Source organism: Chiloscyllium plagiosum, unplaced genomic scaffold (genome assembly GCF_037043375.1).
Source record: "Chiloscyllium plagiosum isolate Xiang-an unplaced genomic scaffold, Cpla_swu_hap1 HiC_scaffold_32, whole genome shotgun sequence".
NCBI lineage: Eukaryota > Metazoa > Chordata > Chondrichthyes > Orectolobiformes > Hemiscylliidae > Chiloscyllium > Chiloscyllium plagiosum.
In genome coordinates, this window is record NW_028270170.1 from 13,343,876 (window position 1) to 13,366,460 (window position 22,585).

Consider the following 22,585-nt stretch of genomic DNA (forward strand, 5'->3'; position numbering starts at 1 on the left):
GTTTAAATCCTCCCAAGCAGTTCTAGCAAATTTCCCTGCCAGTATATTAGTCCCCTTCCAATTTAGGTGCAATCCGTCCTTCTTGCACAGGTCACTTCTACCCCAAAAGAGATTCCAATGATCCAAAAATATGAATCCTTCTCCCATACACCAGCTCCTCAGCCATGCATTCATCTGCTCTATCCTCCTATTCCTGCCCTCACTAGCTCGTAGCACTGGGAGTAATCCAGATATTACTACCCTTTGGAACTCCTTTTTAAATTTCTGCCTAACTCTCTGTAATCTCCCTTCAGAATCTCAACCTTTTCCCTTCCTATGTCGTTTGTTCCAATGTGGACAATGACCTCCTGCTGGTCCTTCTCCCCTGTGAATACATTCTGCACCCTCTCTGAGACATCCTTGATCCTGGCACCAGGGAAACAACACACCATTCTGCTTTTTCTTTTCTGACCACACAAATGTCTGTCTGTACCTCTGACTACAGAATCCCCTAACACAATTGATCTCTTGGAAGTCGACATACCACTCGTTGCATTAGAGCCAGTCTCAATACCAGAAACTTGGCTGTTTGTGCTACGTTCCCCTGAGAATCCATCACCCCCTACATTTTCCAAAACAGCATACCTGTTTGAAATGGGTATATCCACAAAAGACTCCTGCTCTAGCTGCCTACCGCTCTTACCCTTCCTGGAGTTAACCCATCTATGCGACTCTATCTGAGACTTTCCTCCCTTTCTATAACTGCCATCCATCACATACTGTAGCTGTTGCAAATTCCTCATTGCTTCTATTTGTCTCTCCAACCGATCCACTCAATCTGATAAGATTTGCATCTAACAGCATTTATGGCAGATATAATCTGCAGTAAACCTTAAACTCTCTTTAAACTTCCACATCTGACAAGAAGTACATATCACTGCAAAGGCCATTTTTGCTTCTTCACAATCTACAGACCCAGAAAATAACACCATCTTATTCCTCTACAAACACTGCTCCAGGTTAAATTAATAGCTATGGCTTATATTTTAAGTTGAATCAAGAGACTTATCTCCAAAAACATACAATCAAGAAAGAATCCACTGTACCCACTACTGCAACCTTTCTATTGGACAGACTTAAAACAACAATTATCTGATTCTGTGCTGTGAACTTCGCCCAACAGTTCCTCCAAGATTAGTTGTGAATTTCACTGTTTGTTAATTTTCCCAGATGCACTCCGATGTCCAGCGATACACGAATTCAAACAGCAAAGGCGGTAACTCTTCAGGTTTTATCTCTCTCTCTTTCTCCTGCCCTGTCCTCACCATGTGCTTCCTTTATTTGCCCTTCTCCCTTTTAAACTGCTGTTGTTTTGACTTTTTTTTCCAATGTTCCAAAACAATGCAACAGCATATAAAACAGTAATTGCTACTCCTGGAATTCGAAGAAATCACCTCCAACACCTAAAATACCTCAAAAAAAGGAGCAGCTCTTACAGCCAGAAATTTTTCCCGTCCTCCATCTTGGATTACCCAGGATCCAATCCCAAATAATTCCAAACTAAAATAAAGCCTAAGACAGTTCCTGCTATAGGATAGTTTCCATTTCATCATTAATAATATGCCAATTCTGGTACACTAGATTAGACACTTTCATCTATTGAACTTGGGCTCAGCCTTTCTGATGGGGTGGAGGATGCCAATATATGTGGGCTTTATGGACACACTCTGCAACATTTTTAATCTAGTTCTCCACAACCTGGTCATAGAACTCAAAGATAATTTGGTATGCACTGGCAAATAATATGTGGTGTTCCTTTGAGACACTTGGAACAAATTTGTAAAATGTTTCATTGGTCCAATTGAAATGCTATCATGAGATTGAAATTATATCACATTGCCCAACTAAATGGAACTCCACTTTGCATCCAGGAATGCTGTACCCAACCTGGGAGCATTTAATGCTGACCCAATACTGAAAATGGAAAGTCTCTTGTTCTCCAACACTAACATCCCTCACCTTGATTAGTGCAAAGGCCACATAAAAAACTAATTAAAATTACACATGCTCAGTCCTACACCATATGGAAGCACTTTCATCTTCAGCCAAGGCTTCCTTTAGAAAGAAATGCATCAGCATAACAGTTCAAAAGACAATTTGAAACCAAAATTCCGCACCTGTTCTACATTATAAATGATCTGTTTTACAGCTATCTGGATTGTCTGGATATATATGTCTCCTGTCTCTCGTGTGACATAATAAACTAGCGTGAGTATACAAGAAGTTTCCTTGATTTATAAGTGCACCAAACTTTTACACCTGCAATACTGACCAAAGGAGAACATATTCCCTGTGCATTGCAAATATATTTTTGCTGAAATATAAATTTTAAAAAAGACAACAGACAGCTGGAAGTGAACTGGAGAGAACAATCTATAAGGTGCTCTGAACTCATCTGATGGATTACTACCAGGTAATTCATTTAGAGATATCTACTGTCCTCAATTTCATTTTCCTAAAGTTCCTATTAAGTTGTACTCACCTTCTTCATTAGGTGTTGGCTGAACAGTGACATATCTCTCACCATTAAAACCATGATAGGATAGTGAAGAAGGCGTTTGGAATGCTTTCCTTTATTGGTCAGAGTATTGAGAGGTCATGTTGCGGCTGATTAGGCCACTGTTGGAATATTGCATGCAATTCTGGTCTCCTTCCTATCGGAAAGATGTTGTGAAACTTGAAAGGGTTCAGAAAAGATTTACAAGGATGTTGCCAGGGTTGGAGGATCTGAGCTACAGGGAGAGGCTGGGGCTGTTTTCCCTGGAGCGTCGGAGGATGAGGGGTGACCTTATAGAGGTTTACAAAATTATGAGGGGCATGGATAGGATAAATAGGCAAAGTCTTTTCCCTGGGATCGGGGAGTCCAGAACTAGAGGGCATAGGTTTAGGGTGAGAAGGGAAAGATAGAAAAGAGACCAAAGGGGCAACTTTTTCACACAGAGGGTGGTACGTGTATGGAATGAGCTGTCAGAGGATGTGGTGGAGGCTGGTACAATTGCAACATTTAAGGGGCATTTGGATGGGTATATGAATAGGAAGGGTTTGGAGGAATATGGGCCGGGTGCTGGCAGGTGGGACTAGATTGGGTTAGGATATCTGGTTGGCATGGACGGTTGGACCGAAGGGTCTGTTTCCATGCTGTACATCTCGATGACTCTATGTTGGAGGCACAAAGAGGATTTTATGTTAATTCCCCTGGAAATATTTTTTAAGTAGTGCAAAGGAGGAAAGTGGCAGCTAAATTGTGCACAGTAGTCCCACAAACAGTAATGAAATAAATGAGCAGACAGTCCGTTTTAGTGAGGTGGCCGTGCTACATCTTGATAATAGTCAGTTCTTTTATAACGTGATAGTTGCATTGGTGTGCAACAATGCGTTATGGAAAAAATCGCACTTTAGACAGTGTTTAAAGTGATGGTACCATAATAGCTTTACAGCCAATGTATGTTTTAGAAGTTTGCTCTTTAGAAACTGCATCCCCAATTCATCAATTGTGTTACAGCAAATTTGCATTGACGAAACACACATGACAACAGAATGGCCTGTATAATTTTGTTAGTGACTCTGGAGACAGCAATGCTACAACAGTAGCACATTTTGCTGGGAATGTTTGTCACACCTGATTTAAGTGCTCAGTTTGAAAACACAAAGCAGCAACCTACATTTTCTAACCATATGCCTGTACAAACTTCCCCAATGATTAGGGAGGGCTCAATACCGAGAAGCTAAAATTATAATGTGCAGTGGAAATCTCCCACAGTATACGTAGGGATGATCCCAACGCAATAAGAGCTACTTCTTGAAGATACACCTTTAAGTGAATCAAATTCAGTCCCCGGGTATCTTGTTCCAGAAATACTGATAAGGGGTGCTTGCAGCAAGTCTTTTGCTCACTTTCAAATCTCTAACCAGTGGACAAAAAAAGGCACGTAAGAACTGAAAAGAGAGGATATTTAGCAAAATAAAACATCTTAATAATTATCACATATTTACAACTTTACACACCACATTTGTAAACAACTTCTAAATTTTCACAACACATCAACACCCTTCTTTAAAGGGTGATTTTGCAAGAGGCTGGATGAATGCAATCGGGACACTGAACATGTAAATACTCCCTTTTAGATTTATATTATCTTGAATATTACACTCTCAACATGAGAGTCAACATGAACAACAGCTGAAACATGTTTCTATACAAACAACTTTAAACTCCACCGCCTGCATTCAGAAACATAATTAATTCAGGGAGGACTAGAATAACATGCCAATCGATGCATAAGGAGGATATTAAAATAAGCTTGTTGTAACTGCTTGTAAATTTCCTCCCCTCCTTCAGAAGTGCTGATTCTTGCTGCGACATATTACCAAAGGCACCAATGCGCTCCAGTATCTCTCTCAAATGACAACATTTCATATATAATAAGATCAGGGTTCAATAGTACAGCAACACTTACTAACTGGGCTTGTGCTAGTTCTAGACACTAAGGGTCCACCTCTGTCTAATTCTCACACTCTCCAGCAATCAACAGTGAGAATTCTAACAAATTTCTGTTCCTTCACCAGTGAGCTGAGGCCACTTTCAACACTGACCTGGTTGAATCAACTTGAGCATAAATCCAAGCTTCTGAAGACAACAAAAGAACGCAGACAGCATTTGATTAAGTTGTTCAGCAAAACAAGTCCATTACTACATATATTAGACAGGAGCTTTGGGCTCCTCCCAAGCAAGCATTGAGTTTAGGCTGACTCACTGTCATGACACAGTCATGCTCACCATCCAATTGACAATTGGGAAGTGTTGTCAGCCTTAATGTCAACACCCACAATTTACATAAACAAAGCAGCTCAACTGCAGAAAACTCAGTTAACACTTACATGCACAAGCTATTCACTGTCACTTTCAAATTTGAGACATTTTATATCTAGCCAAGAAATTCAAAGTGCATCATAAATAACGAAATGTGGAATTAAAGGATATCACAGAAAGAAGTTTTCATTCTTCTTCCTTCAAGTCCATGGGGCACAGACTGATCATGGCTGGCATGCAGGTAGTTTCAAAACTATCAACGAGCATAGATTCATACTATTCATGAACATATACAGATGAATCATCATCAAATTCCAATAGGCCTCACTCCCTGCTGCCAAACCCACCCACTACTCTAGGGACATGCTGCAATGAAAAAGCCATCATTTTCTTAACAGATCCTCAAAACTACATCAACCACCCCTCCACCTCCAAAGTAACAGTCTTCTTTGTCACTGATTGAAACCGTCCATTCAGCTTGCTCTGCCAACATTCTGAATTGCTACCCATAACAACCTCACCAAACCTACCAGCACTATCCTTACCACTCAAGATTGCTTCCTCTCCTATTTCTGATCCCTTGTCTCTCTCTAATTTTCCTTCTTTTCACTATCCAAACTCATATTGCCGACCTCTCTTCTTCCCTTCATCACTTTTGCACTTCCCTCTTCTGTTTTGCTGCTTGTTGACAATGTAAATGGTTCTCACTCCTCAGACAGCATTGGATCCTTTCAAAACCACTGTCCAATACAATATAGCTGAGCTTTCAATGCATATAACATGCTTCAAATCAACTGTTGTTCCAAACCTTACGCATCTTTGGCCTCTTCCAGTCTTCACTACCACAATGCTTAAAAATGTTGCTGGAAAAGCGCAGCAGGTCAGACAGCATCAAAGGAGCAGGAGAATCGATGTTTCCGGCATAAGCCCTCCTTCAGGAATGAGGAGGGTGTGCCAAACAGGCTAAGATAAAAGGTAGGGAGGAGGGACTTGGGGATGGGCGTTGGGAGGTTGGGTTGGTGGGGGTGTGGATCTGACGAAGGAGTCGCGGAGGGAGTGGTCTTTCCGGAATGCTGATAGGGGTGGGGAGGGAAATATATCCTTAGTGGTGGGGTCTGTTTGGAGGTGGCGGAAATGACGAAGGATGATATGATGTATCTGGAGGTTGGTGGGGTGGTAGGTGAGGACCAGTGGGGGGTTCTGTCCTGGTAGCAATTGGAGGGGCGGGGTTCAAGGGCGGAGGAGCGTGAAGTAGAGGAGATGCAGTGGAGAGCATCGTCAACCACGTCTGAGAGGAAATTGCGGTCTTTGACTTTGTACTCTGGCCTTTTGTACAACCCCACCAACTTCTTATTTTGCCTAGTGGCATCCAACCCACCAGTGATCTTGATCTGAAGTTCTGGAATTCCCACTATAAATTCCTCTGCCACCGCTTGCGCACCTCCTTTACAATGTTTACAATATTTATTGAAATACATCTCTGGTTAATGGACGAGTATGGTTCTTCAACTCTTTGGTTCAGGATCCATTGTTTTGATTATGCCTCTGCAAAGCATTTTGGGACAAATATTCCATTAAAGGCACAACAGCAATTATGCAATTAGAAGTTATGCTTATCATGCAATCACTAAATAAACTTGAAGATTTACTGATCCATAACACTATTCAATTCCAGAAGTATAATGTGAAAATGTTGGAAATGCAATTTATACTGAATGCAACAAGAAAGACAGCACATCAATTTAAGCATACAGAAACTTTTTAATAAAGTAAAATATATCAACTTTGCCAGGAGTTGAATGGCCTCCTACTGTGCTTGAAATTTTACACTTTGGAAGCTGTTAACTCTGGCAGTAATCATGGATTTAAATAAATGTCAGAGAAGCAACAGTGGTATTAAGGGAACTATTTTTACGCAGTGAAAATAGGTTCTGGGATATACTACCTGACAATGTGGTTTTCAAATGAGAATTTGATCCAAAGAGAAAAAAAAGTGCAGAGTTATAAGAAAAGACAGGGAAGAGGAACTAACTGACTGGCGCTTACAGAGGTCTGGTCGCTAGACAGGCCAATGGCCTCCTTCTGTACTATAATTATTCTATGAACCTATTATTTTCAAAAGTCAAGAACATGCGAGCAGAAATGGCAAAAGACACTGGTTTAGAAAGATTTAAATCCAAATGAAATGAGACATCTTTAGTAGACGGCAGATGATAAATCCAGACAGAAAATCTTAATCAGGTGGCAGAAATGCATAGCACAAAAGTCAGCAGGAGTTATGCTTATCAAGCACAAAAATATTAAAATAGCTCAGTCTTGCATCTGTTGCATAAGTCAGCAGCAATCTGGGAATGCACTACTGGTTGCTATAAAGCTTTAGAGCTGAGGTCACTACACAAATCGTTCAAAACCTTCTGTTGTGATCTGAGGTAATTACAACACCTCTTTCATTTTATTATCCAAAACCAATTTCCATTTTATTTCAAGCTGCAATATATTATTGCCTAACATGCAATAGCAAAAAGCACTTAACTGAATAATTAGATGTACATTTATCATCATGTTGGTACTTCTCTTTTATGACAGGTCACAGAGTCAACCTTGGGCATGGTCCATTGTAAATTAAACACTGACTTAATTGAGATATTATTCATAACATTTATTTTAATATCGATAGTAAATACACAGATAAAATGCTGGGACACAAAGAACTAAATGCCAGAAGCTTGTTTTTATATAGCACTTTTAGTATTATGAAAAGTCCCAAGGCACTTCGCAGGAGGATTATAAAACAAAACTCTTAAACAGAGCTACATAAGGAAATTTTAAATCAGATGATCAAAAGCCTGGTCAAAGACATAGATTTTACAGAGTACATTAAATGAGAAAAGAGAAATAATGGGGCAGAGAAGTTTAGGAAAAGAATTGGAGAACTTTGGTCCTTCGCAGCTAAAGGCATGGCCACTAATCAAAAATGTTCACCTATAACACTTGGAAAGAAGCTTGAAAAATTCTGACAAATAATGCGAAACAGGTGTTGGAGGATATATGTTCAATACATTCCTCTAATCACTGCAGTCTATAGTCTAAGTGTGCTAAAGAAAGTAAACTCTCGTTTAGACCTTCATCAATGATACTTGAACCAATCATCAATAAGTGGCAAGAAAAATATACCATTATTATTTCACTGTCCAGCTTCTTAATGCACAAATATTTTACCAGCACAGTTCCATTTTTTAAAAAACAATTATCCAATCTAGTCTCCTGTTCTTCAAAAGGTGCTAGCTACGAATTCTGGCAGACTTCCAGTCTCTTTCCCCAGTAAACATTCTTTGCACGTGATCCTCGTCTTTGAAGATCAACAAGTTCATCGACTGCAGATTAACAAGAATGACAATCCAGCATATGCACACTTTCCAGCAATAGCACTGTTGCCTCAAAGGTCAGAGGTTCAAGTCGCATCAAGAGGATTAATGACAAAACCCAAGCTGACACTCCAACGTAGCACCGAGAAACTGCAGCACTGAGAATTATATAACATGTTAGATTGAAGCCCATCTGCCGCCTTGGATGTATGTTAAAGTTTGGAGGGACCCTTTTCCTCGTAGCCTGTCCAGTACGTATCTGCAACATCCCTAACAAAAATGATCAGCATCTTATCACATTGCTGTTTGCAAGAGCTTGCTATACGCAAATAGACTACCACATTCTCTATACTGTAACAGGAGTTCATTATAAAAGTACTTATTCACTGTAACATACTTTAGATATCATAATGTTGTGAAAGACACAATATAAATCTCTTCTCTAAGTAATTATTAACAAACAGGAATGGATCCTCTAGATGGCTTCCCCCGCACAGAGTTGTTGAGATCCACTGGAGCGACAGCATTGTTGCTCTGACTGAGATGCACCAGTAAGTTAAAGAATGAATTTGAGACCTGGGATCTGGGTGTCTGGCCTCATGCCACACCAAGGAATACATTTATCCCCTAGCAAAAATCAGGCATTCAGGAAGTTAGAATGCCTTTAGATCCTTCCCCACACCAAAGCTGCAGTCCTCACACGAATTGTCATTTTAACTTGCCCTGTTGGGTAGGCCTGCAGCATGCCCACTGGGAGGCAGTACAGTTCTGCTTTGAATATGAAGGTCACGCTCTGGTGACATTATCAGGCTAGAATTGCGATTTTACCATGATACCTGCTCACTCCACAAAGTTTCTTATAAGAAAACCTTGGGGTCTTTTCTGTCCCAGGCATCATTTCCATGATTGTGAAGCTCTTCATGCTACAACTACAATCTCATCACCAGAAACCATTCCTTCAGGTCAATATGGCAGCTTTCCTCTGCCAGAAACACACTCTTAAAATTCGGTCAAATGGGGCTACCCATCAAAATCAGGCAGGAAATTGATGGTGTCTATGCTGAAGAGATCTGCAAAATGAAAGCTCCAATGTCTCATGCTGCAGAGGGCCAGATACTTTCTCATCTACCTTAGCTCCTGTATTTACAGCTCTCAACAGGAATTGAGAACTTTCACAGCCCTGTTGACATTGACAGCTCTGAAGGATTCTGATGAAGTTCAGTACAAATACTGACTGCCATGATAAGGTGTGAACTGTAAATGCTGTAGATGCCACAACAAGGTGTTTGGAAGCAACCTGGGTTGAACGTTATTCTGCAGATTTGCTTGGCACTGCTTATGTTGCTTATTAAAGTAATATAAAAGTGATATTGAACCCACAGTTCTGTATGTCAAAAGTATACCAGAACATATTTTTTAAATTAATTCATGGGACATGGGTGTCACTGGCTGGCCAGCATTTATTGAACTAAATTGTTTACAAAGCTACTTCAGAGGGCAGCTTAGAGTCAACCACATTGCTGTGGTTCTGGAGTCACATGTATGCCAGGCCAGATGAGGATGACAGACTTCCTTTGCTGAAGGACATTAATGAACCCAACAGGTTTCTTCCGACAATCGATAACGGTTTCATGTCATAAGTAGATTAACTCCAGATTTTTTAAAAATTGAATTTAAATTCCGCCATTTGAATCCGGGTCCCCAGAGCATTAATTGATTTTCTGGATTAACAGTCTAGCGATTTTGGCCTAAATGTACAATGGAAGATCTTCACTGGATTCATCTCAAATTAGTCTCCAGTAAAAAGAGAGCTTTTGTTCTGAATTTCTGGAAGATTTTGGCCTAAACTAGAAGCTAGCAGCCAAGCTTGATAATCTCAGAGTGGAAGTGTCAGCTTGACTTTATTGATGTAACAAACAGTGGCTGCAACTCCATATGGTTTCTGTGATTAATTGAGACTTGGGAAGTGTGTTACTGCCTGACATTCCAAGCTACTTTAGCGTGTGGTAACCTGTAATTGGAAGCTGGCGAGTAGGTAGCTGCTCTGTCCGACCTTCACTCATTTGTTTCATGGGGTGCTGTCATTTATGTCTGGGAGCATGATGAAGTACAACATGGTAATTACCCCCAAAACAATAGGGTCAGAAGTGCTTGGAGAAGCAGGGAGCTGTGACAGAGTGAAAAATGTCAGGTATCCGTTACTGTCAGCCTCCAAAAAGACGCCATTCATCACCACTATTAGGCATCAAACAGGAACTAGCGATGTGTAAATTTAATTAGACAGACAAAAGTCACAGGAAGCCAGAGAGAGGTACTTACAACACAGCAAATGATGGTAACGTTGGATTGTTGAGGGCAAAATATTTTTGTAATTCAAAAGAAGTCAACGTTTTAAAGATTTCCCTTTAATAGCTCCCTCAAATTTTGCACTGATTGGGCCAGCTTGGCATCGTTCCTTTAAATGTTCAGTTGTCAACATACATCATTTGGCTGCTTCCCAAATGTAATCCATTATCAGCCTAGTTGAGAAGCATTTTGCAATCTGAAGTCTTAAACTCCAGTTTAAGATGCTGTGTTCCTTTTATTCACTTCATTCACATAATATGACACAGCTTAAATAAAATGAGTTTTCTTGCTTATGCTCAATACTCTTTATGACTATTTTGACCGCTAACATGCAACTAATTGAAATGTGGTCAATGGCATCTGCCATTGAAATAGGAGTAGGAAAAAGAGAATAAAATTCTGGTCCTTTTTATCAATTTGTCTCACATATCCTCCTTTTCTTAGAATCCCTCAAAAATAACTTGTATTTCTAGCACTTTTAATACCAGAAAACATGCATGGAAAAACTGACAATGAAACATGATGGTCAGACAGGTGACTGAAGTCTGATCAAAAGAGGTTTGAAAAGAGGGTCTTAAAGGACAAAAGGCAAGACATAGGGAGGAAATTCCAAAGTTTATGGCTAAAGGTTCAGTTGTCAGTGGGAAGCAAAGGGAGTGTGCACAGGAGCTCAGAACCTGAAGAAAGCCTGAATCTTTCAATGACATTGGAAGGGATAGGCAATAGAGGGACTTGAATACAAAGACGAAAACTTTAAATTTGGGAGGTGGTGGACCATAAGCAATGTTTGTCAGCAAATATTAGTTTAGTTAAAAGAAGCTTAGTGCTGGTTAGAATGTCGACAGCATAATACCTTATCTCTCTTCAGAAATTCCCTCATTGTCTTTTGAACCCAATTGTGGAGAAACTGTTGAAAGCATCGATCAAAAATTTGTATCATAGATTACAAATATTTTTATTCCCAGCATTTTATTCCCACAAACTAGGATCTTTAGAATGACAAACTGCAACTTAAATGAGAACCATAATTTTTTTTTAAGATTGGTCCTTTAATCAATGGTACGAACTCCAAACAGTATGCGTCATGAGAAAGGCTCTTTCACCATTGTTCATCTTTGTATTTTTTTCTTTCATTCATAGGATGAGGGTATTTATTGCATCCCTAATTGTCCAATTAAGATTCAACCACATTGCTGTGGTTCTGAAGTCATATTTATACCAGATAAGGTAAGAATCGCAGTTTCCTTTCCGAAAGTACATCAGTGAACTAGATGGGTTTTTCTGACAACTGACAATGATTCCATGGCCATCATTAGATTCATCATTCCAGATTTTTTTTTACTGAAATCAAACTGCATCATATGCCATGGCAGGATTTGAACCCCAGGCCCAACAACATTACCTGAGTCTTTGGATTCACAGTCCAGGGATAATGCCACTAGGCAACTGCCTCTCTTTAAATTCATTATTTGAGTGCCACCTTCAGTAAATGCCAACGATGCTTCATCTGTTTCCTTCAGTTGTACAAGTGGAAGGTCAAGTTAGGTTCTTAACAGGAAAGCTGCAGTTGGTCCTTCATCACTGATAGTGCCCCGTTCAAACACAGACTTTGATTTGTAATCAAATGAATGACAAAAATCATTCCAGACTTCCTATCCTACCCTCAAACCTTTTTATTTCCTCCAACTCATCTTTGCAGACAAATTACAGTCCAAGTACAGATGTGGACATAAGTCGATGGTGTTACTGCAAACTAAATGGAGAAGCCCATACAATTTCTCAGGAAAATATATTTACATAGAATTTTGTAACAATTAGTAATTAAGTAGGAGTTTAAGTAGTAATCCATAATTCTGGTAATTTCAGCAGAGAGAATAAATTATTTGAACTGGAAGCACAGACATTTAACTATCTTATAATAAGCAACCCATATGATGATGCAAACTATTGGAACATTTCAGCCATCTGCCTTCAGGCAGATATTAAGAACTGTCAAACTATTCACAATCTATTAAATAAACAAAACCAATTTTTACATCTGAACTTAATAAATTGTCACCGGTGTTCAAGCAAATAAACTTACAGTTCACACACCTTTTGTCCCTTTAGTATGTAACGCAGAAGCATTGTCTTCAGCAAATTGAGGGATCCACAGCCTTCAGCTACGCTCTTTGACAAATCATTACACTTAGAGTAAGTGCCCTCTAGTGGACCGGCTGTACATTATTTAATTTCTTCTCATTATTCCTTCACAGTGTGTGGGTGTCATTGGCAAGGCCAGAATTTGCTGCTCATCCCTAATTGCCCTTGAGCTGAGCGGTTTCCCTGGCCATGCTGGAGGCCAGACAAAAGTCAACCACATTGCTGTGGGTCTGAAGTCACATGTATGTCAGATTTTCTTTGCCTGCAAGTCATAAGTGAACCAGGTGGGCTTTTATAACAATCAATGATAGATTTATGGTCACCATTGCTAAAACTAATCTTCAATTCCAGATTTAAGAACTGAGTTCAAATTCCACTAGCCACCACGCTAGGATTTGAGAACGTTTCCCCAAAGCATTCACTTGGGCCTCTGGAATTACTAGTCCCATAACATTACCATTATTCTACCATCTTGCCCTCTCACTGTTCAAGTGGGAATATTTCAAAGATTACTTCATAGATTAGATTAGATTAGATTAGATTAGATTACTTACAGTGTGGAAACAGGCCCTTCGGCCCAACAAGTCCACACCGACCCGCCGAAGTGCAACTCACCCATTCCCCTACATTTACCCCTTTTACCTAACACTACGGGCAATTTAGCATGGCCAATTCGCCTGACCTGCACATCTTTGGACTGTGGGAGGAAACCGGAGCACCCGAAGGAAACCCACGCAGACACGGGGAGATTTACTTCTTATTCCATAAAACAAATGTAATGTTCAAATTTGGTCAGAAAATCAGTGGCATGGGGTCAGTTAACGTAATCTTGCATTTATAAAGCATCTTTCTCAGCCACTGGACATCCCAAAAGCTTTACAAATAAGTATTTATGAAGTGTAGTTATTGTTCCAATAAAGCAATCATGGCACAATTGGTGTAGTGAGTCCCCACAAACAGCAAACGTTAATCATCAATAACCTACTTTTCTGATAAGGGAATAAATATTGGCCCAGAGACTAAGAATATCTCCCTTACTCTTCTTCAAAATCATGCCTTTGGATCTTTTATATTCATCTGAGAGGATAGATGGGACTTCATTTTAAAATTTCCTCTGAAAGCTAAGATGACTGACCGTGCTCTCTCAGTACCACAATGGAGTGTCATTTTTCATTTTTATGCTGATATCCTGGAATGGGATTTGAACCTACAGCTTTCCGATTCAGAGGTGTAAGTTTTGGCAACTTGGGTATGGCAGTGATACTTTTAACTTCTAACTTCAAATCACAACCAAAACTAGGGCAGACTAAGAAAAATGTATTGATATTCTGAATTGCAGAGACTTCAATTAACCACTGAACTGTAGGCTTCAAGGGAATTTGGACATGCTAAGTAGGCAAGAATGTGACAAGTAGAATATAATGTAGTGTGAAGTAATCCATTTTGGTAGACAAAAACAGGGAGACAAAGTATTTGTTAAATGATAAAAGTTTAGGAATATTAATGTCCAAAGGGACTTGGTGTCCTTGTTCATGAGTCACTAAAAGCTAGGATGCAGGTGCAGCAAGCAATAGAAAGGCAAATTGTGTGCTAGCCTTCCTTGCAAGGGTATTTGAATGTAGGAGTAAACTTTCTCTTGCCACAATGTACAGTGTTGGTGAGTTTGCATCTTGGAGTAGTGTGTGCAGTTTTGGTTTCCTTTTCTAAAGAATAGAAGGAGTGCCACAAAGATTCAGTATTCTAATCTCTGGGATAGGGATATTGTCTTATGAGGAAGGAAAGAAGAAATTAGTTTGTATTCTCTCAAGAGTTTCAAAGAATCAGAGGTAATTAATTGAAACCTATAAATTCTTACAAGGCAAAGCAGGGTGATGGGAACAGGTTGGTGAGTCTCGTACCAAGGACATAGTCTCAAAATAAGGGACAGGTCATTTCAAGCCAAAATGAGAAGAACTCTCTTCACCCAGAGGATAGCAAATCTCAGCAATTCTCCATCCAAGAGAGCTGAAGAAGCATGTTCAATACAATATTTCTGGATATTAATGATATCAAGGGATAAGGGGATAGTGAGAAATGTTTGGTATGGAAGTAGAAGATAAAACATCATCCATTTGAATGGTGAAGCAAGTTCCAAAGGCTGAATTGCCTCGTCCTGTTCCTAACACACACGCTGTAATGCAATCAAGTGATTTCAAAGAAATATGTTTTATAAAGTTTGTCAAGCCACATTGTCTTAAAGCACTTTGAATTATAATTTAAGTGTAGAGACAACTGTTATATAAGCAAAACGATACAAATACAGCCAGTGCTCTTCTGATGTAATTGATAATGGTATCTAAACCACTTGATTGTACTACTGTGTTGCAACTCACTAAGATCTATCTGTAGACTCCTCTGTATGCTACACAAACAGCTCCACTGTACCAACCTCCCTCACTAAATGGCTGCATTCGCAATATACTGTTTATCTGAAATTACAAATTATATTTCACAATAGTTGATGTTGGGACATGGAACTAAAAAACACTGAAAGGGCTAAGTCCATTCACTCCATAGTATTATGGTTTCTAACTAAAGTCATCGAAAATTTCTGCGCAAATAATTTAAACAAGATGCAACTTATGAAAAAACAAAATAATGAACTTTATTCAGTTACTGTTGCTCTGGAATGAATAACGTACCAGTGTTTCATAAAACTATGCCCTTAAACTTGAATTCTAGAATCGGCTCACTACACAGCTTTCTTAAAGATGCTCAGTGAGTTGGTAGAAGTCTAATGAAACATCTTACTATTTATCACTTCGAGAAAAAAAACTGCTGTGACTATCCAAACTTGGAAGTTTGATTCTACTTGTGAACAGTTTTCCATTTGCAATTATTGCTGCCCATCCTGAGACAAAGATGAAGTTCTAGAAGTTTCTACAAGTTGATTTGGTCCAAACTAGAGCCAAAACTTGTTCAATACAGATTTCATCCATTCTCATTGTCAAAATCCTTAGGGTATGACTCTTCCTAGGTCTGAAATTTCAGAATTTGCTTGCTACATCTCTTGTGACGTGCTCCTTAAAACCTATCCCTTTTGTTAAATTTTCAGTGATCAGGTTGGTTTGGTGATTCCATTTAACAGCCTGCCAGCTGCTGCTAAAATGCAAAGCTACTTTGCAGGACTGAAAATTGAAAGCACTTACAGAACCGTATCCAGCAAGAGTTAATACTTGGCAGGGAGGTGGGGGAGAAATGAAAATACAACATTAATTTGCATTGGCAGCAGTGTGAACACTCCCTGTTTTCTATTTGTACTAACGATCAGCTACTTTACACGGCAAGTCTTAAATGTGCATAAGATGCATTCATTCTTGTTCAGACTGGTCCTGTTTGATATTACCAATAATACAGTACACAAAGTACCTTTGAGGTTAATGATATCATATGAACTATTCACTGTTTTACGATGTAATTATTATTCTTAACATATTTTCTTACATTTACCTATGACGTGTACAAATGCATACGATTAGAATCAGCACTTCTTTCATTGCAAATTTAGGTAGCTCAGTGTAAGAAATGACTGTTTATGGACTGTTTATGGCATCAGTGCATGCAAATTTAGTATGCCACATTGTTAATTTTCTGCAGAAACTAAAATACACAAATTAATCCTTACAGTGAGCAAGTGGACAAAGGGACTTTATATGACCAAGCACTGAGATGCTAACAAAACAGCAAATTTCTTTGCTATTAACCAACACTGCAGCTATTTAATTTTTGTAAATGAGCTCCGAATAAGAAAAATAAAGTTTGAAAAGGAATGAGAGATCAAACAGCCTATTCACTATACACCTGCCAATAACCACAGAGTTCCTGTGAACTTGTTCAAGAGCTGAGTCCTTTGTTCCCCACCACCATTTCCTTTGCAGGAGCTGATGTCTCCTTGGCCTCACAGAAGAGGCTGAATAGGCTGGGGCTGTTTTCCCTGGAGCGTCAGAGGCTGAGTGGTGACCTTATAGAGGTTTATAACATCATGAGGGGCATGGATAGGGTAAACAGACAAGGTCTTTCCACAGTTGTTGGAGGGGTGGGGCAGATGCAGAACCACAGGGCATAGGTGTAGGTTGAGAGGGGAAAGATTTAAAAGGGACCTCAGCGGCAACTTTTTCACGCAGAGATTGGTGTATGGACCGAGCTGCCAGCGGAAGCAGTGGAGGTTGATACAATTACGACATTTAAAAGGCATTTGGATGGGTATATGAGTAGGAAGGGTTTAGAAGGATATGGGCCGGGTGCTGGCAAATGGGACTAGATTAGTTTAGGATATCTGGTCTGCATGGATGAGTTGGATCAAAGGGTTTGTTTCCATGCTGTACATCTCTATGACTCTAAGTGAGAAGTTTTGTATTGGTCCTCCTGCAGGCCGAAAACAGACCCCCAAGTGGGAGTGAGGAATAAAGACAAAATCATGGTCTGCAACACTCCTTCCCCCACTCAGCCAAAGGAAGCGTCATTAGTTTTATTTTCCTTCATAAATAAGATCCCTTACAAAATGATGGAAGCATTATAAAATTGTGTGTGAAAGGAAAGGGCGAAGCCATCCATTTCAATTGGACAAGGCAAAATGCACCCATGTTTCTGATCTGCGGACAAGGTTTGAATATTCTCAAGAAAAGCAACTGGAGACTGACCCAATATTGGTGCTCTCCTTCAATTTCATAAACTCAGCACTTGAGAGCGAGAAGAACAACAGTGCAAGAGCAAGGAGCACAGCCATATGTACCTCAACGGCCTAAATGAACAGCATGACCTCATGGCATAGTGCACTTCCATCACAGGACAGCAGCACATATTTCAGAGTAAGGCATAGAGCTCTTGATCACCACTGCTGCCTTCCTCTAGGGACAGGCATGAAAATCAAAGGGCTTTCCTGCATACTCACACCATTCAGTTACACAATGGCAAGACAGAGATTTAAGGGCCATTCTTGTCCCTTTCTCAAATGGGGAATTGTGCTACCAAGGGCATAAAAGTGCCTTAAAAGCAATGTATTTTTAAGAGTAAATCCTCCATTGATTCAATAAAACAAATGATACTTCAACAGCAAAGTAGCTGGGGCCTTGCCAAGATTAGTTAAATAGCAAACTTGATATCGTGGTTCGTTTACGAGTGTGTCAAGCTGGTGTGATATTTCAATGTGAAAACTTTTTCAGACTAAAATTATCAGGAATAAAAAGGAAAGAAATTATGAATCAGCAAATTGCAGGTCAAACCTGACAAATGCCTGGATATTTTAGGGGAGACAGAAAGGGAGCAGAGTTACATTTACACAGCAAAAAACCAGGCAATTCTAGGTTGGCAGAGATTGGACAAATTTAATGGCAGGATCACATTAAAGTTGCTTTAGTCCATTTCCCATTTGACTTGATTGTGTTACATGCCAACTATTGAGTAGGAATCTCTATGATACAAGGCTGTAATAATCAGAGAGTTATCAGGGGTTTTATTGGATACAGGAAGTGGCAAGTAGCATGGCAAGGAGCAAGGCAGAGATCCACAGAATCCATACAGTGTAGAAACTGGCTATTCGGCCCAACACCCTGACCCATCCCCCTACCCTTTCCCTGTAACCCAGCATTTCCCATGGCTAATGCATCTAACCTACACATCCTTAAACACTATGGGCAATTTAGGATGGATAATCCACCGAGCGTGCACATCTTCGGACTCCATCCGTCAGACTTTGAAAATCATTTAAATTTGAAAAACTGCAGGTTGGGCTTTTCAAAGCTGAGGAAATCTTTTTCCTGATATAAGTCAGGAAGGTCTCAATCCAGCAGTGATGTGTTTTTGCATTACTGTCTACACTTGATAACTTCACTCTCATTTAACAAAAATCTACACCTCCGAATCAGGAGGCCTGGTTTCAAGTCCCACCTACCCCAGAGATATGTAATAACATCTGAACAGGTTGATTAGAAAAATATAATAAAAATCTACCTCGCCCTGCCTTAAAAATATTTAAGGACTCTGTTTCCACCACCTTTCACAAAGAGAGTTCCAAAGACTCACTACTCTCAGAAAAACAAAACTGGCTAATCTACGTTTCAAATGGGCAATCTCCAATTTTTATACATTGACCCTAATTCTAGATCCTTCCACGAGAAGAAACATCCTCTCCACATCTACTCCATCCAAATCCCTCAGAACTTTTCAAAGTTTCAATCAAGTCATCTCTTAATTCTTCTAGACTTCAGCAGCTATGCAAACTTTTTTTCAGAAAACACTCTCGCTCCAGGTATTAGTCTGGTAAGCCTTTTCTGAATCACCTCCAATGTAGTTACAGCCTTTCTTAAATAAGGTAACCAATATTGTGCATGGTACTCCTGACAGTCTCACTAGTGTCATGTATAAGTGAAGCACAACTTTCCCACTCAATTCCCCTCACAATAAATTATAACATTTTATTACTTTCCTAATTACTTGCAGTACCTGCATACAACCTTTTGTAATTCATGCACAAGGACACTCACGTGCCGTTGCATCTTAGAGCTCTGCATTCTCTCACTGGAGGCAAGTTTGGGCCCAGTACGAGACCCTTTGGCATCAGCAGCTGCTGCGTCGGCAGATTCATGAACACTTTGTTCTTCTGCCTTTATATTTTAGGTTTGGTTTATTTTCAAGATGGCACCAGAGAGTGGTGACACTGTAGAAAACATTTCATTGTATTTGTAACAAAATACACGTGACAATAAATCAAATGCTTCTTTATTCTTCCTGTCAAAATGGACAAACTCACATTTTCCAAAATGATACTCTACTTGCCTCATCTTTGCTCACTCACTTAACCTATTTACATATTTTTGTAGCCTCATGTCCTATTTACAACTTACATTTTTGCTTCTCGTCTTTGTGTCATCAGCAAATTTGTCAACCATATTTCCAACCCTTTACCTAAGTGTTTTATAATAAACTGTAGTTCAAATTATTCTCCGAGTTTCTGGGCAAGTTTATTTTAAATGAATGCTGAACAACAATTGTACTTATATAGCATCTTAAATGTGGTGAAGCAACCCAAGTATTTCACAGTAGCATTAGTAGCAGAAAAAGGCTAACTGAATCACAAAAGGAGATAAGTGTACCGCTGCGCAATAGCTTGGTCAAAGAAGTAAGTTTTAAAGAGCATCTTAAACATGCAGAAAGACAGACAAAGAGGTTTAGAAAGGGAATTCTGGGGTTTAGGACCTCGTTGCAGATCCTTTCCAGATTTTAAAGCAAAAATAGTGATCTTATCTAGAATACAGCTCTATGTTCATTAGCAGAGATTTCAACTTTATGCTCATCTATAACTTTTCATATTAAGTTTCCTGCTCACCACCAATGTCCCCATACCCTGCGAAATGTTTCGTTAGAACCCAATTCATCTCTAAGGGCAAGGTATTAACACAGAATGTAACTTCAAAGAATTGTACTAAGAAGAATGGAAAAAATTCAGCCTGTAATTGGCAAGAATGAATTCTGGTTTCAAAGCAAATGGACAATCAAGATGTTGACGCTTGCCAAGCTTCCATCCAACTAAACAGAGAATCTTTCTCCTGTCTTAAATCGATCAAAAAACAGAAGGGAGAAATAAATCAATAGGTCATCACTGAAAGTGATGTAAACAACTCAACTAACCATTCCCAGTTACAACTGACACACATTTGTAGTGAAGTGTTGCAGTTGACATCTTGCACGTTGCAAATATGCACTGACTGGCAAGGTCGAATTTCATTCCCCTTGTTCCTGCTGCTATTTTTATGAAGGGCTCAGGTGTTGATGTGAATGAAGTAAAATGCCATCGCTTTCAAGCTGGCAAGGTTGTTTGTATCTCAGAGCTGCTTTGTTTTCCTCTGAACCTGAACGATACTGTCTGCAAGCACCAACCAAATTTTCAATTAAAAAAATCAAACTTGGCTCAGTATGTGCAGCCTCCTTTTTTAGCCCAGCACTGTGAAATCTACTTGCTGGAGTCTCTCTACAGGTTCCTAGGGTCAGATAAGATTGATAGCTGAAAATGTGTTGCTGGAAAAGCGCAGCAGGTCAGGCAGCATCCAAGGAGCAGGAGAATCGACGTTTCGGGCATGAGCCCTTCTTCAGGAATGAGATTGATAGTCTGACGTACTAGCTCATTTGTGTATTCTCCAATTGACAGGCTTCTCAGTAGGGGTTCCTGGTAAGTGCAGGGGAAATTAGATGGAAAGAAAATTTTCTTGTATTCTTTCAGGGGGCTTGGGCTTCACTGGTAAGATTAAGAGGGTGGTGCTGAGTCACCTTCTTGAACCGCTGCAACCCATATGATGCAGGTACACTTACAACACTGTTAGAAAGGGAAATTCAAAATTTTGACACACAGTCAGTGAAGGGGCAGTGATATAATTTTAAATGAGAATAATGTATGATCAGAAGGGAACATGCAAGCAGTTGTGTTCTCATGCATTCACTACTTTTGTCCTTCTAGTCATAGAGTCATACAGCATGGAAATGGAACCTTAGGTCCAACCAGTCTGGATGACTCTTCATCAGAATCTTAGCTTGCTCCCTCGTCATGGATGCTGTCTGATCCACTGTGATCTCCAGCATTTGTTGTTTTCAGTTCATGACACAGATTATGTTGTTCTGAATATTGCACAATCATCTGCAACCATTCTCACCTCTGACCTTATGATGGAAGAAAGAATACTGATGAATCATCTGAAGATGGCTGAGCCTAGGGCACCACCCTGAGGAACAGAAGCAGCAATGTCCTGGAGCTGAGATGATCGACTGCCAACAAACAAAACCATTTTGCTTGTGCTAGGAGAATTTCCCTCAATTCCCACTGAATTCAGTTTTGATTGGGTACCTTGTTGTCACTCTTGGTCAACAGCTGCCATCATATTAAGGGCAATCATTCTCACCTCCCCACTGAGTTTAGTTCTTTGGTCCATGTTTGAAGTAAGGTTGTAATGAGATCAGTCAAGTACAAAATTCCAAGTGTGAGTGAAGAGGACTTTGCAGGGTTGACAAGGCTGGGAGTGTTGTTATCATTTCCAGATTTAAATCAATGCAACATTTAACATGGAATTGAAAAAAAAGACAGAAACATCTGGCTTGTGGTTGTGATACAAAGATCCCCTGATTCCTCAGTTAGAGTCCTGTCGTAACTTCAGTTGCTGAGACTGAACATTAAATTCACTGAAATCACATTATTAGCAGGATGCAAAGAATAGAGAATTGATCCAACACTGTCGGAGTTTTCTCTCCAACTTCCATACCGTTGAAAGCAACTTCCCAAAACGGGTATGAAATCAGTGAAATGTGCTCTTGCGTTGGCATTTGCACCGAATCTGATAGAGAATGATTTGGAGGTGCCGATGTTGGACTGGGGTGTACAAAGTTAAAAACCACACAACACCAGATTATAGTCCAACAGGTTTATTTGGAAGCACTAGTGTTCTGAGTGCTGCTCCTTCATCAGGTGGTTGTGGAGTATAAGATTGTAAGATACAAAATTTATTGCAAAACTTTCGAGTGTGATATAACTGAAATTATATATGTGTGGTTCTGTCGCCGTGCTGGGAATTTGTGTTGCAGACGTTTCATCCCCTAGGTGACATCCTCAGTGCTTGGGAGCCTCTTGTGAAGTGCTTCCGTGATCTTTCCTCCAGCATTTGTAGTGGTTTGAATCTGCCGCTTCTGGTTGTCAGTTCCAGCTGTCCGCTGCAGTGGCCGGTATATTGGGTCCAGGTTGATGTGCTTGTTGATTGAATCAGTGGATGAGTGCCATGCCTCTAGGAATTCCCTGGCTGTTCTCTGTTTGGCTTATCCTATAATAGTAATGTTGTCTCAGTCAAACTCATGTAGCTTGTCATCT

The 22,585-nt window shown here is 39.8% G+C and overlaps 1 protein-coding gene across 9 annotated transcripts in view; it reads right to left on the reverse strand.

Annotated features, from left to right (window-relative positions):
• The window catches only part of raraa (retinoic acid receptor, alpha a), a 583,661-nt gene that overhangs the window by 214,892 nt on the left and 346,184 nt on the right, over positions 1-22,585 (reverse strand). The window contains exon 1 of one of the 9 annotated variants that reach the window (XM_043674900.2): positions 4,633-4,744. The exons of the other annotated variants lie outside the window; for them this stretch is intronic. The gene's annotated coding sequence lies outside the window, so the exon portion shown is untranslated. Of the gene's footprint in view, positions 1-4,632; positions 4,745-22,585 lie in introns of those variants that run through there. 9 annotated transcript variants of the gene reach the window in all.